Source organism: Pseudorasbora parva, chromosome 1 (genome assembly GCF_024679245.1).
Source record: "Pseudorasbora parva isolate DD20220531a chromosome 1, ASM2467924v1, whole genome shotgun sequence".
NCBI lineage: Eukaryota > Metazoa > Chordata > Actinopteri > Cypriniformes > Gobionidae > Pseudorasbora > Pseudorasbora parva.
The window spans coordinates 68,065,865-68,082,832 of record NC_090172.1 but is presented as its reverse complement, the minus strand read 5'-3'; the positions used below and the strand labels follow the sequence as shown (position 1 = coordinate 68,082,832).

Here is a 16,968-nt window from a genome sequence, read left to right as displayed (position 1 = left end):
TGAGAAATTTTAGGAAATCTACATAAATTTATGAAGTCAGCTTATGTGACGTTTTCCCAAAGTATTTAGTTGTATTTTCAATAACATTCAAGGTTCCTGGAAAATGAGTGAAGGCAACTGAGAAGACCGATGACTGCAGAAGTGGAGGAAATGAGTGATACGGATATTTAGAAATGCCCCGCCTCAACCTTTTGCCCGCTCACTGTTTTTTTTTTTTTTTTTGTGTGTGTGTGTGTGTGTGTGTGTGTGTGTGTGTGTGTGTGTGTGTGTGTGTGTGTGTGTGTGTTTTTTCCTTTGGCAAAATGGTACTCAAACCAGTCAAGTAATGTTTACTTGTGTTTTCTAAGTAACAAAGGCATAGCATGCAAATAGTTCAAAAGTAAGTTCAAATTATTGGACATTAAGTAAAGTTTACTAAGTAAAGTCTTTTAGAAGGCATCTAGTACAACACACTCAACATTATTAAGTCCTATGGGTAACACTTTGCAGTAAGGGTACATGAATTATCATGAATTTATGCATTGATTAATGCATGAATTATGCATTACTACATGCATTAATATCTCATGCATCATCAGGAACTAACAGGAGTTCAACGTCTTTCATTCACGACTTCATGGATAAACAACGCCTTCATTAAAACATTAACTAAGGTGAGTACATCATCATACATTATGGTTTATTACTCATGATCATGATGTTTTCAGTGTTCACAAAAAACATTGATCTAATTCATGCATGTAAGACGACTTTAAACTATGTTTTATTATATTTATCGGAAGGAGCACATTCAAACAATAAACCTAATTAATTTGCTTTACTCTAGTTGTGTAATGTAAGTGTGAACTTGTGAATTATTAAAGGAATATTCAAAAATCAACGTTACCTTATGCACAGGCTAGACCAGTAAGTTATATAAACTAATGTGATTAACTAAAGTTTGTTATTAATCATGATCTCTGAGTTAGGCATGTTCATGTCTTCTTCATAGTAGCCGGCAGGTCAATGGTCAGACCCCAGAACTGACCCCAGGCTCAGCACACAGCACAGGAATTCTGCTGACATTACAATACAGTAACGTTAGTCATCATTAACATTATAATACAGCAGTCATTATTAACATTATAATACAGTAGTCATCATTAACGTTATAATACAGTAGTCATCATTATAATGTTAATGATGACTACTGTATTATAATGTTAATGATGACTAACGTTACTGTATTGTAATGTTAATGATGACTACTGTATTATAACGTTAATGATGACTACTGTATTATAACGTTAATGATGACTACTGTATTATAATGTTAATGATGACTAACGTTACTGTATTGTAATGTTAATGATGACTACTGTATTATAACGTTAATGATGACTACTGTATTATAACGTTAATGATGACTACTGTATTATAACGTTAATGATGACTACTGTATTATAATGTTAATGATGACTAACGTTACTGTATTGTAATGTTAATGATGACTACTGTATTATAACGTTAATGATGACTACTGTATTATAACGTTAATGATGACTACTGTATTATAACGTTAATGATGACTACTGTATTATAACGTTAATGATGACTACTGTATTATAACGTTAATGATGACTACTGTATTATAACGTTAATGATGACTACTGTATTATAACGTTAATGATGACTAACGTTACTGTATTATAATGTTAATGATGACTACTGTATTATAACGTTAATGATGACTACTGTATTATAACGTTAATGATGACTACTGTATTATAACGTTAATGATGACTACTGTATTATAATGTTAATGATGACTACTGTATTATAATGTTAATGATGACTACTGTATTATAATGTTAATGATGACTACTGTATTATAATGTTAATGATGACTACTGTATTATAATGTTAATGATGACTACTGTATTATAATGTTAATGATGACTACTGTATTATAACGTTAATGATGACTACTGTATTATAATGTTAATGATGACTACTGTATTATAACGTTAATGATGACTACTGTATTATAACGTTAATGATGACTACTGTATTATAACGTTAATGATGACTAACGTTACTGTATTATAATGTTAATGATGACTACTGTATTATAACGTTAATGATGACTACTGTATTATAACGTTAATGATGACTACTGTATTATAACGTTAATGATGACTACTGTATTATAACGTTAATGATGACTACTGTATTATAACGTTAATGATGACTACTGTATTATAATGTTAATGATGACTAACGTTACTGTATTGTAATGTTAATGATGACTACTGTATTATAACGTTAATGATGACTACTGTATTATAACGTTAATGATGACTACTGTATTATAACGTTAATGATGACTACTGTATTATAACGTTAATGATGACTACTGTATTATAACGTTAATGATGACTACTGTATTATAACGTTAATGATGACTACTGTATTATAACGTTAATGATGACTACTGTATTATAACGTTAATGATGACTACTGTATTATAACGTTAATGATGACTAACGTTACTGTATTATAATGTTAATGATGACTACTGTATTATAACGTTAATGATGACTACTGTATTATAACGTTAATGATGACTACTGTATTATAACGTTAATGATGACTACTGTATTATAATGTTAATGATGACTACTGTATTATAATGTTAATGATGACTACTGTATTATAATGTTAATGATGACTACTGTATTATAATGTTAATGATGACTACTGTATTATAATGTTAATGATGACTACTGTATTATAATGTTAATGATGACTACTGTATTATAATGTTAATGATGACTACTGTATTATAACGTTAATGATGACTACTGTATTATAATGTTAATGATGACTACTGTATTATAACGTTAATGATGACTACTGTATTATAACGTTAATGATGACTACTGTATTATAACGTTAATGATGACTACTGTATTATAATGTTAATGATGACTACTGTATTATAATGTTAATGATGACTACTGTATTATAATGTTAATGATGACTACTGTATTATAATGTTAATGATGACTACTGTATTATAATGTTAATGATGACTACTGTATTATAATGTTAATGATGACTACTGTATTATAACGTTAATGATGACTACTGTATTATAATGTTAATGATGACTACTGTATTATAATGTTAATGATGACTACTGTATTATAATGTTAATGATGACTACTGTATTATAACGTTAATGATGACTACTGTATTATAACGTTAATGATGACTACTGTATTATAACGTTAATGATGACTACTGTATTATAACGTTAATGATGACTACTGTATTATAATGTTAATGATGACTACTGTATTATAACGTTAATGATGACTACTGTATTATAATGTTAATGATGACTACTGTATTATAATGTTAATGATGACTACTGTATTATAACGTTAATGATGACTACTGTATTATAATGTTAATGATGACTACTGTATTATAATGTTAATGATGACTACTGTATTATAATGTTAATGATGACTACTGTATTATAATGTTAATGATGACTACTGTATTATAACGTTAATGATGACTACTGTATTATAATGTTAATAATGACTGCTGTATTATAATGTTAATGATGACTAACGTTACTGTATTGTAATGTCAGCAGAATTCCTGTGCTGTGTGCTGAGCCTGGGGTCAGTTCTGGGGTCTGACCATTGACCTGCCGGCTACTATGAAGAAGACATGAACATGCCTAACTCAGAGATCATGATTAATAAAAAACTTTAGTTAATCACATTAGTTTATATAACTTACTGGTCTAGCCTGTGCATAAGGTAACGTTGATTTTTGAATATTCCTTTAATAATTCACAAGTTCACACTTACATTACACAACTAGAGTAAGTATTATTATTATTTTCATTAATTTGTTTATTTTAATGGATCCGATATCTTGAAAGTCTATATAATCAGCCTTCCTGTGTGGTGTGGTTATGTGTTATCACAGGTCTCTTTAAGAGAATGAGGAGGGGCTTGAGAGGGGGGAAATGGAAGAAAAATAAAGAGAGTTGGTTGTGACGGAATGGGCTTGATCTCTTTTTGTTGAATAATGCGACATGGTGTCAGAAGTAAAACGAATATAGAAGTGCAACGGTGAAGAGAGGCAAGATAAAGAAGGGAAAAAAGGTCAGGAGCAGTTGAGCGATCAGCATGAGTGAGGACGAAGCAGGTCCCGCTGCGGCAGCGGCGCATCAACAGGTTCAGCCGGGACCGAGTGTACCTCCGAGCGCCACCTTCACGATTCAGCCTCCGGAGCCTTTCAACTTCACAAAACCTCAAGAGTGGGAGAAGTGGATTCGGCGATTTGAAAGATTTCGACAGGCCAGTAATCTACATGTCAGCTCGCAGGCTAATCAGGTGAATACATTAATATACTGCATGGGAGACGAGGCAGACGATGTTTTGAGAGGACAGCCGTTATCTGAGGTGCAGCGGCACGAGTACGAAACTGTTAAAGAGACATTCAACAAATGTTTTGTGCCCAAAAAGAACGTAATCTACGAATGCGCAAGATTTAATCTAAGGGTGCAGCAGCAAAATGAATCTGTTGATAACTTCATAACAGCCCTATATGCTCTGGCAGAAAACTGTAGCTATGGAGCCCTTCATGATGAACTGCTCAGAGATAGACTCGTAGTTGGTCTAAGTGACGGTACACTATCTGAGCGGATGCAGCTGGACAGAGACGTCACTCTTGAGAAAGCCATTAATATGGCACATCAGTCAGAAGTCATAAAAAAACAACAGACTGACTTGAGAGGCGAAATAAGAAGTGGAGCGGAAATTGATGCTGTAGCAGCAAAAGCAAATAAAAAACAGCAAAACAGAGCCCATCAAAATTTAAAGCCAGCAGTTTTCACAAGCATGCATCAACCCCATCTCAGAACAAAAATGAGAAAAGACACTGTCAAAGATGCGGAAAAACGCCAGGTCATGGGAAATGGCAATGCCCGGCCAAAGATGTTTCATGCCACACATGTGGAAAAAAAGGCCACTACAGCAAAGTATGTAAAACTGCCAAAAATGTGCATACCATTGACGCAGCAGAGTACAGCGAACCAACAGAGCCCTGGTTTTTAGGCACAGTGGAGGCGGGCCAGGATGCTTGGGCTGTTCAATAGACACCATAAAGTAAGATTTAAAATTGACACAGGTGCAGACGTCACAGTCATTCCAGAGTGTACATTCAGAGAGATAACTAAAGGGACATTCACTCTGGAAAAGGCAGATAAGCCACTACTGGGGCCAGGTGGGACTCCACTCTCTGTAATGGGGATGTCCCAGGAGTCACTTAGTAAGGGTGAGCTCACGGTGGAAGAGAACGTGTATGTGGTTAAAGATCTGCACACAGCACTTCTCGGTCGGCCAGCAATTTTAAAGCTCAATTTGGTAGCTCGGCTCGACAGTGTGGATACAGACATGCTCAAAAGACTGTACCCAAAGGTATGTCAAGGCCTAGGTATGGTACACCAGCCCTACACAATTAAGCTTAAACCAAATGTGACGCCATTCTCACTGGCAACCCCTAGGAGAGTTCCACTTCCTTTGCTGGATAAAGTTAAGAAGGAATTAGAGTGCATGGAGCATTTGGGAGTCATAACAAAGGTTGAGGAGCCGACCGACTGGTGTTCAGGCATGGTACCTGTACCCAAAAAGAACGGGACAGTGCGTATTTGCGTTGACCTCACCAAATTAAATGATGTATGTAGGGAGAAGTACATTTTGCCTTCGGTAGAGCAAACTCTTGGACTGCTGGGTGGGGCTAGGGTCTTCAGCAAATTGGACGCAAACATGGGGTTTTGGCAGATTCCACTGTCGGACCAATCAGCCAGATACACAACATTTATAACCCCATTTGGAAGATTTTTTTTCAATAGGCTGGCGTTCGGCATTGCTTCAGCACCGGAGCATTTTCAGAGACGCATGTCCATGGTCATAGAAGGGCTGTCTGGGGTAGTGTGCCATATGGATGATGTGCTCATCTGGGGTGAGTCTCAGCCTCAGCATGATGAGAGACTACACTCAGTGTTAGCTAGGATTGAAAAAGCTGGTATCACACTGAACCTAGATAAGTGTGAGTTAGGTAGACGAGAGGTCAAGTTTCTGGGTCATATAATTTCTGAAAGCGGAGTGAGACCTGATCCAGACAAGACTAGAGCGGTGCTGGAGATGAAAGAGCCATCTAACATCAGTGAAGTGCGCAGCTTCCTTGGTATGGTAAACCAATTAGGTAAATTCATCCCATGCCTTGCTGAGAAGGACAGGCCGTTGAGGGACCTTCTGTCAAAAAGAAACCACTGGTGTTGGGGCAGAGCTCAGCAGGAAGCCTTTAGTGAACTTAAGCATGAGCTTTCATCCCCACCTGTACTAGGTTTATACAATCCGAACAAAGAGCTGAAACTGTCGGCTGACGCATCATCATACGGCCTTGGTGCTGTCCTTCTGCAGAAAGAGGAGGAGCAGTGGAAACCTGTGGCATATGCGTCACGTGCACTTACCCCAACAGAGCAACGGTATGCCCAGGTAGAAAAGGAGGCTTTGGGCCTGACCTGGGGATGTGAAAGGTTCAAAGATTTCCTCATAGGACATCACTTCCATCTCGAGACAGACCACAAACCTCTGGTGAGCCTGCTGGGTATTCAAGAACTAGCAGAACTTCCTCCAAGGATCCAGAGATTCCGCATGAGATTGATGAGGTACCATTACACCATCACACATACAGCGGGCAAAATGTTGTTAACAGCTGACACGTTGTCTCGTTCACCTGTAACGTACAGCCGAGAAGAACACAATTATGATGCAGACTTGATGGAAGACACTAACATCTATGTAGAGACTGTTATAGGGTGCATGCCTTCCAGCACTAACTATTTATCGGAACTCAAAGAACAGCTGAAAAGAGACCCAACCTGTTCCGAAGTGATGAAGCGATGCCAGGAAGGATGGCCGGACCTTAGCCACATAACAGGGGAAGTAAGAAAATTCTGGCCTGAAAGAGCGCTCCTCACAGTCCATGATGGTCTTCTGTTAAAGGGCTCGCGGCTGGTGATACCTGCAGCTATGCGCCACACGGTTCTGGAGAAACTGCACGAAGGGCACCAGGGGGTTGCGAGATGTAGACTTCATGCTCAAGACTCAGTGTGGTGGCCAGGTCTAAGTGGACAGATTAACGTGCTCGTGCAAAATTGTACAACATGTATTAAAGAACGAGTCAACCCAACCGAGGTGTTAATGCCCTCTGATTTTCCAGCCAGACCGTGGCTTAAGCTGGGTGCAGACTTGTTTTCAATGCACGGAAACACTTATCTACTGGTGGTGGACTATTTCTCCAGATTTGTGGAGATAGCCAAACTAACCCCTGCAAGATCTGATGATGTAGTAGTGCACTTAAAGTCTATGTTTTCACGGCATGGAATTCCAGAGATCCTTTTCTCAGATAATGGACCTCAATTTTCCAGCCAGATGTTTGCAAGCTTTGCAGTGGACTATGGGTTCAAACACATCACCAGCAGCCCGAGATTTGCTCAAAGCAACGGAGAAGCTGAGCGTCACGTTCAGACAGTAAAACACCTGCTCAGCAAAGCAAAGGACCCCTATTTGGCAATGCTGGCATATAGAACAACACCACTGGCAAATGGCTACAGTCCTGCTCAGCTCCTAATGGGGCGAAGACTACGCACTCCGATACCACAGCATCACTCGCTTCTGATTCCAAACCTCCCTGATTACACTTTTGTAGCGGCAAAGGAAAAGGAAAAGAGAGAAAAGCAGACTGCCAGTTACAACACACATCATCGGGCAAGACAACTCAGTCACCTTTCCTCAGGTCAGAGAGTTTGGATTACGGACACAAAGACTGAGGGTACGGTGGTTGCATCCCATTCAGCACCTCGTTCATACCTGGTGGAAAGCCCTCAAGGCACCATTCGAAGGAACAGGCGTCATCTGGTTCCTATGCCAGTCACCACACCATGTGCTGGAACGTTCACAAAACCTGATGATCAAACAGAGGTTGGGGAGCATCCCCCAGAACATTCAGAGGACCAAACAGTCCAAACTCCCGTGTTATACAAAACCCGTTCAGGAAGAACAGTGATTCAACCAAAGAAGTTGGACTTATAAGTCACCGTAAAGCTAATTTGGGTTTCACACACAGTGAGGTGAAAAAAAGAGTAAAAAAAAAAAAGATAATATGTCTATGTAAATAGACATATGTTAATGCGATGTTTAGAGGGAAAAAACACACTAGTTCAGTTATTTTGAATGGGAATATTCTTTGTGATATAGGAATGTTCTTCTGTTTTGTTGTTTTGTTCTTTGAAGGGGAGATGTGGTGTGGTTATGTGTTATCACAGGTCTCTTTAAGAGAATGAGGAGGGGCTTGAGAGGGGGGAAATGGAAGAAAAATAAAGAGAGTTGGTTGTGACGGAATGGGCTTGATCTCTTTTTGTTGAATAATGCGACACCTGGGGTCCATTCTAAAATGTTACATTGCAACTACAACAACAACATTACATCATAGTAGGTAAAATATACACAAATTACATAAATACATTCAAACATACATAAATTACGGTTTCGAAAGTAGTCTTACATGCATGAATTACACCAATTTTTAAATGACTTCATTCATGACTTCATGAAAGACGTTGAAATCCTGTTAGTTCCTGATGATTTATGAGATATTAATGCATGAATTCATGATAATTCATGTACCCTTACCGCAAAGTGTTACCGTAATATGTACTATGGCTTTCCTGTAGCTCAACCAGTAGAGCGTGGCGCTAGCAACGCCAAGGTCATGGTTTCGATTCCCAGGGAAAGCAAGAATTGACAATAATGTAAAATGTGTACCTTGAATGCCATGTAAGTCGCTTTGGATAAACGCGTCTGCCAAATGCATAAATGTAAAATGTACTAAACTTGCTTAGTTTAGCTATTGCATCCGCCTAAAAGTTCACAATACTCAGTCTATTCAAGTTAAATCAACAAATTTTCCAAAATCAAATTTTTCTTTAGTAGATTCAACAATTACTTTGTACAAACCATACATAATTACAGCAAACAAACAGATCTGAGTGTACTGAAATCATTTTAACACATAATGGTGCCAGTTTACCTGTTCAGAAGTTGATTGAGTCTCAGTTCCTCTTCAGTGTTTTGTGCTGTGAACGAATAAAAATGTGTGTTTTAACAAGGTTTCTTCTCATGCGAACGTTTGTGTGTTTGGCGTCAGTATTTCCTGCAGTGTGTGATCATTCAAACCTGCTTACGTTTCATCTTTTATAACTAATATAACTCATACACTCCAAAAAATAGCTTATTGGTCTAAGTTAATATAATAACGACACCTATTTCCACACAGTTTAACTATTTATTTGAGCTTAAACTGGGTTAATTGCACTTATGAGTAAAATTAATCCAAAGAGAAAGAATCACACCAGTTTCATTTTAGGTATTCTGTGAATGTTTCCTGAACATCATTTATTAATTTTGTTGAGCCAACCGGTGCTGTTCAGACTGATGTCTTTGTGCATATTTGCACACATTTTCTGTGTATTTAAGAAAATAGAAAGTCCTGATAGAGTTTAGATGCTTAATGTTTCATTATTTTGAACATTAAACAAAGTTTGTAGAATATATTTTGCAAAATATATAGCAGATCCTCACCCCAAGCACACGCTCTACACTTCACCACAATGATAACCTCCAAAACACACACATAACACACACTTTTAAATACTAACATAAAACATTAAACATTACAAAGTCTCTCCATTCTCTCATCTCGTTAGAAATGCATAATAGCACTTTATTTAAACATTTCCTCTCCGAATTCAGCCCATTTGCAAAGCATGATGGGAAGTGAAAGTCCTGTTTGATTGGGTTACTTCATTAAAACATGTTATCTGAAAATAAAAACATCAAGTTATGTCAAAGAGTGACGGTTTTAAGTCAATATAACATGAAGCAATTACATCTGAACCAGAAACCTCATATAATGGTGTTAAATTGAGATGAATTGCTTAAATAAAGTGAACAGCATCACACTATAATTTCTCGTTTGCACTGAAGCCTAATATCTTGATGTTAAGGATCCTATAGTGTATCTATGTACTAGACCAACATTTGTTTCAAACATTACAGATGCATCATAAAATCACTCTTAACAGTAACCGATAGAGCTCATGCACATGAAAAAGTCTTGAGTCAGAGCTGAAGGCGAGAAAGCATCACTGGACTGATTAAAACACACCCTGTTTTGTAACTTTTCTTAACATTGTGTGTCCTTTTTTACATCTTTGATTCTCCCCTAAGAAAATCACATTGTACCACACACTCAAAAAAATGATACGTTGGATTTACTTAATTTTGTTTTTATGTCAACATGTTCCACGTAAATTGGGTTATGTTGAATTTAATTAATATTGTTTATTTCGGTAAACGTAATTTTTTTACGTAAAGGTAATTCAATGGCATTTAGGTGAATCAGGTTAACATTCTTAATATTGTCCAAAACTATTAAGTGTAATTCCTCTCAAATTAATATAAAGAAACATAAGTAATCCAGATTAATTGATTATTTTTATTTAGTGAAATGATATATTTTTTAATAACTTTTATGAAATCTTTTACATTACAAGATTGTATTGGCTAGATGGTTCCCTTTCAGTCGGTCACGTTCGACGTACGTCAGAACTGAACTGACGAATTGGGATCTCAAATCGCCGGTTCAGTTCTGACGTAGGTCTCCGTTCCCTTCTTCAGGGAACGAGGGTTACATACGTAACCGATACGTTTTGTTACATCCATGGCGTGCCCAAAGTCGTTGTTTTTTATTATTAAAGCCCCACTTGTGATATTTTCCCCCATCTAGCGGTGTAAAGCTATATGACCCTCCAGTGAATATTAGTTTCGGTTCCTCTCAATTCTGATTTCGTTTTAACTCCTATGGTGGCTGATTTAGTCCAAGATTAACATGGCAATCCCCCTCTTCACATTCGACACGGTGCCATCGAGTGTTAAAACGCGAAAGGCGAAGCTTGAATTTACGAGTATGTCCCTCTTTGGCTAATGTACTTTCAAGATGGAGGAGCAACATGGCGACCGGCATTCGAACCCCTCACCCGTATGTGTTTTCAACGGCAGATTATAAACTTACGAGAATACTTTATTACTTGAAAGAAGTAAATATACATTAATGAGCACATATATTTTTGAAAGAACTAAGTGTTTTTAGCTAAGAATAAACTAAAAAAGTTACACAGTGGAGCTTTAAATCAACTTTAATAGTTATTATCAGGTCCTCATCCCAAGCACACGCTCTATAGTACATCACAACGTCCAAAACACACACACATAACACACACTTTTAAAAACAAACATAAAACATTAAACATTACAAAGTCTCTCCATTCTCTCATCTCGTTAGAAATGCATAAAATAGCACTTTATTTAAACATTTCCTCTCCAAATTCAGCCCATTTGCAAAGCATGATGGGAAGTGAAGTCCTGTTTGATTGGGTTACTTCATTAAAACATGTTATTTCAAAATAGTTATGGCAAATAGTAACAGTTTTAAATCAGTTTAACATGAATCAATTACATTTGAACCAGAAACCTCATATAATGGTGTTAAATCGAGATGAATTGCCTGAAATACAGTGAACAGCATCATAAGTTAAATAAAAATGAGAATAAAACAAACTTATGTGATGTCTTTCCAAACAGTCACCTGTGCGAGTTTGGGAAGAACTTGATGGAGGAAAGTGACATTAGTGAAGAGGAAAGATCAGAGATGACACTGAAATGTGCTCAGCAAAGGTAGCTTTTATTTGAAATGCTTTTGAAATTAGATTAAAACATGTATGTGACGGAAAGGTTTTTAAGAACAGCTGTATTTAAAGCCTCACGGTGACTAAAAACATTCTTTTTCTCCATCTTGTCCTTGATAGTGCACAGGATCATCACCATCACAGCCAACAATTACATGATATTTGCCCGTTGTACATGAATCAATGACACACTTCTTGTCATCCATTTTGCTTGTGACTATGTACACTTGGAAACGTTCTTTACTTCTTTTTAAGTTTTTGTCAAGAGGAATCCCATCCTCTTTGCAGATTTTTTTAATGTTGTTTTCCTCATTATGAGGAATGAATGACATAATGGGAGCACGGCCACAGAGTTTTTTGCTCATAAGGTATTCTAACCAAATGTGCGGTTTGTTCGTATCCTCGGTTTTAAGATCGAGGATGTGTCTTTCTTTGAAAACGCCATAATCTGCTCCGTCGCTGAGAGCCAGAATGAAGAGGAGCGAGAAAAGAGCAGATCTCATCCTGAAAACGAGAGAAAAGAGCAGGTTAGAAAAGCAGAGCGAAGAGAACAATACTGAGTTAAACCACTCCCTAAACTCACGAAGATCCACATCATCCCCCGTGATCGTGCTTATTGTTTCAATCAATGAGCCAATCAAAGGAAATCCTTAACATCATCTTTGCACGGCAGAGGTAGTTACATTACCTCTAGAGGTAAATTACGTTACATTAATGTTGAGAATAATGTGCTGTTGTAGTATGAAAGCAATATAATATTAGATTTGTGTAAACAGCTCTTGCTTTTGTGATATTGCTTAATTATATAATGCTATAATATAAAAATCTTTACACAAACTTTTAGCAATAATATCTTGAATTTTGTGAGCATTTGTATTAATTTGAGAGGCATTTTTGACACAATCCCTATAATAATACGTTTTACATCTAACCACAGTTTTTTTTTTACTCGCTTTGGTACTAATTTAACAAGAAAGGTGTACATTTTCAAAACTTATCACACTGTAACACAACTCTGTCAAAACCTGACCTCACGCTTTCGTTCAGTCGCTCACATTGCCATTCCACACTCACATTATTAGCACACTATATTAGTTTGTAAATTGGTGAGTTTATGGCAGTCAGTTCCTGTAAATGAATTAACTTGATTAATTTAGTGCAACTGTGCTGCCAGCCTTTTACAGATAAATGAGGACAACTTTTACAGTAAAAAACTGTCAAAACAACAGCTGCTGCCAGTTGATTACTGCAGATTTACACCATAACGTTTTACAAGGTTATCACATTTTTCAATGTCTGAAAATAAATTCTATGTGTATTATTCAATATATTGTATTAACGCAATATTATTTCACATATTTTTAGTATATTTAAACATTGATCATAAATACATGGAAATATATTTTCTTTCTGTAAGCGTAAGTGTCCTTGAGTGAAAATACACTTACATGACTGCGGTCCGGTGAATGTTTTCCTCAAGAGCAGCTCGTCTGGTCAAAGCTGGAGAAGTGAGAGGAGTTTGGTCGGCTGTTGCTTAAATAGAGCCCCGAATGACACACCTCGAGTCAGTGTAGGCGATAACAATATAATAATGCGATAAAACTCATTTAATATGCAAATAACGGACTATGAGCATGTCTGTTCTTGAAACGGCATTTTAATGATTGATATCAAATGACAGATCATTTTCATATCAGTTACAGGTCCTAATAGTAACTGAAGTTATAATATTACACATACAGCTTTCATGAAAAGTGTATCTTGTTTAAAAACAGTAGTATTTTTTGCACATTCTGAGAGTTTGCTGGGCTTTTCCACCAGTTAGTTAGTTCGTCAGATTATTTATCCCCTTCGGGAAAGTATATATGCTCCATACTCACACAGACATTTAAGATTTCATAATTGGCATATACAATCATAATTTAAAACAAATAAATCTACTTTAGAGTTTAAGATACGATAACCAGACCAGCTGACCATCAGTCAACATTAGAGGATGAATTCAAAATTCTGATTGCTTGGCGAACACAAGATAGTTTGGACCTGTTTTTCATGGGAACACAATACCGCCGTCCAGATGGCAGTAGTTCAAAAGCATGATATAAAGGATGCCTCTTATCCTGGCTTTATTTATTACTCTCTCTTTGTATATGCTCTCTAAACTTGCTTGTCATTGTCACAACCCCTCGTAATGATTTCTTCTGAGCCTCCGAAGCATTACCGTACCAGCAGCTCACACAGAATGTCATAATGCTTTCAATAAAAGCCCCATAAAACAACAAAAGCAGTCTGCTATGTACATTAAAAGACAATCATTTCTTTAAGAAATACAATCGCTGTTGTAACTTTTTACCTACATAATCAGTCCACTCATTCCATTTCAACTTATGGTCCAAAACTACGCCAAATGAGTTACTACTTGTATTTGTTCACCTTGTATTAATGTTGGATGGGTTATATCCTGTTCTCTCCCTCTAAAATCAATAACCATCTCCTTAGTTTTGGAGGCATTTAAGAGGAGAATTGATTTCTCACACCAGTCTAAAAAGAAATCTAAAACAGGTCCACGCTCTTCCTCCCTATCATGAAGAAGGCTCACTAGAGAAAGTATCATCTGCATATTTAATAATAAATCTATTTTTAAAAGAACTAGAACAAGCATTTGTATATAAAATAAATAATAAGGGCGATAAGACACATCCCTGTGGAGATCCAACCGAAGTAATAATTTTTCCTGAAATTGACCTTCCTAACTTAAAGGGGGTGGGGGGGGGGTCAGTCAATCTCATGTCAGTCTTGAGTACCTATAGAGTAGTATTGCATCCTTCATATCTCCGAAAAATCTTTAGTTTTATTATATTTATAAAAGAAATATAGGCTGTACCGAGTCTTTCCGGAAAAAAACGAGCTGCTGGAGGCGTATCGTGTGGGCGGAGCTAAAGAATGACAAGCGCGCAAAGCGGTGACGTCCTCAAGCGTGGAGAAACCCATCTATCTCAGCTAATACAGATATGATCCACAATCAAATCTGAGGCTGAAATAAATTGACCAGGAGAAACGGCAACATCAGGACGTCCGTCTCTGTGGTATGGACTGTATTTAGGGGCCTGTCAACATTTGTGTGTGTTTACTCGCAGTTTATGAGGACATGATTCGGTTTATGGACTATTGTATGCGACTAAACCTTAGCAGTAGCAAGCAAAACGGTTTTGCACGTCAGACTAGTGTAACGTTATACAGAGAACAACAATGGAGTCCGTTAGCGCATTTGACTGACGAAGCACGCTTTGTGAGAACGCTAGGTTTATGTTTGGGTGGTTTTACAATAATCAAACTGACACCTATAGTGGTCAGCTAAACAAATGTATTTAAACACACACCATACATCGCATGCTCCATTGATAAATTAACTAACGTTATACACGATCGTGTCGTTTACTGATGTTTACTCACGCGACGATAGCCGACAGCACAGACATCTGAAGCAGTTTTACTCCCCGCCTGCTTCCAAAGCAGGACCGAACCTTTATCGCTGGGACCGCTCCGTCAGAAACACACTTCTTTGGTATGATTTGGTGAAGTCCTGACAGCAGTGAACGGTGGAAATCCACTTTTGCGACGCGACTGATGCGATGTTGTGAAGCTTCCCGTCATTTCTGCGTTCAAATCGGTTCAAATGCAGCGCTGCCTTCCCAGAATGCTGTGCTGAAGCGTTGAAGTCGCTCGACGTCACCCATAGGAATAAAGTGGAGCGCGGCGCCCCAGAAGTGTTCACGGACGACTGGATCTGCAGCTGAGAGTGTTTATGGGCGTGCATTTCCTCTCTCGCTCTAGTCACGCGCGCGCACCCTACCGGGAGAAGAGCCCGTACGGCCCATACAAGGACCTTCCGCTCTATTAACGTCAAGTCGACCCATACTCGAAAAAAACTCTCCGAAACTTGTGAGAAACCGGAAGGAGTATTTTTGACACAGAAATACTCCATCAAACGTCCAACATTAGTTTTTGAAACTTTGTCTATGTTTAGGATGGGAATCCAAGTCTTTAACAGTGGAAAAAGCTCAGTATGCATGAAACAGAATTTCACCTCACTCATGAAAACCCAAAATTCCTGTCTCAAAAAATTAGCATATTTCATCCCACCAATAAAAGAAAAGTGTTTTTAATACAAAAAAGTCAACCTTCAAATAATAATGTTCAGTTATGCACTCAATACTTGGTGGGGAATCCTTTTGCAGAAATGACTGCTTCAGTGCGGCGTGGCGTGGAGGCGATCAGCCTGTGGCGCTGCTGAGGTGTTCTGGAGGCCCAGGATGCTTCGATAGCGGCCTTAAGCTCATCCAGAGTGTTGGGTCTTGCGTCTCTCAACTTTCTCTTCACAATATCCCACAGATTCTCTATGGGGTTCAGGTCAGGAGAGTTGGCAGGCCAATTGAGCACAGTAATACCATGGTCAGTAAACCATTTACCAGTGGTTTTGGCACTGTGAGCAGGTGCCAGGTCGTGCTGAAAAACCAAATCTTCATCTCCATAAAGCTTTTCAGCAGATGGAAGCATGAAGTGCTCCAAAATCTCCTGATAGTGAGCTGCATTGACCCTGCCCTTGATAAAACACAGCGGACCAACACCAGCAGCTGACATGGCACCCCAGACCATCACTGACTGTGGGTACCTGCACTGGACTTCAGGCATTTGGGCATTTCCTTCTCCCCAGTCTTCCTCCAGACTCTGGCACCTTGATTTCCGAATGACATGCAAAATTTGCTTTAATCCGAAAAAAGTACTTTGGACCCCTGAGCAACAGTCCAGTGCTGCTTCTCTGTAGCCCAAAAGTGTCTTGACCTGGGGAATGCGGCACCTGTAGCCCATTTCCTGCTCACGCCTGTGCTCGGCGGCTCTGGATGTTTCTCCTCCAGACTCAGTCCACTGCTTCCGCAGGTCCCCCAAGGTCTGGAATCGGTCCTTCTCCACAATCTTCCTCAGGGTCCGCTCACCTCTTCTCGTTGTGCAGCGTTTTTTGCCACACTTTTTCCTTCCCACAGACTTCCCACTGAGGTGCCTTGATACAGCACTCTGGGAACAGCCTATTC

At 38.2% G+C, this 16,968-nt stretch overlaps 1 protein-coding gene across 1 annotated transcript in view; it reads right to left on the bottom strand.

Moving 5' to 3' along the window:
• Positions 1-16,968, bottom strand: part of cyld3 (cylindromatosis (turban tumor syndrome) 3) — a 101,120-nt gene that overhangs the window by 21,087 nt on the left and 63,065 nt on the right. The window lies entirely within an intron of this gene.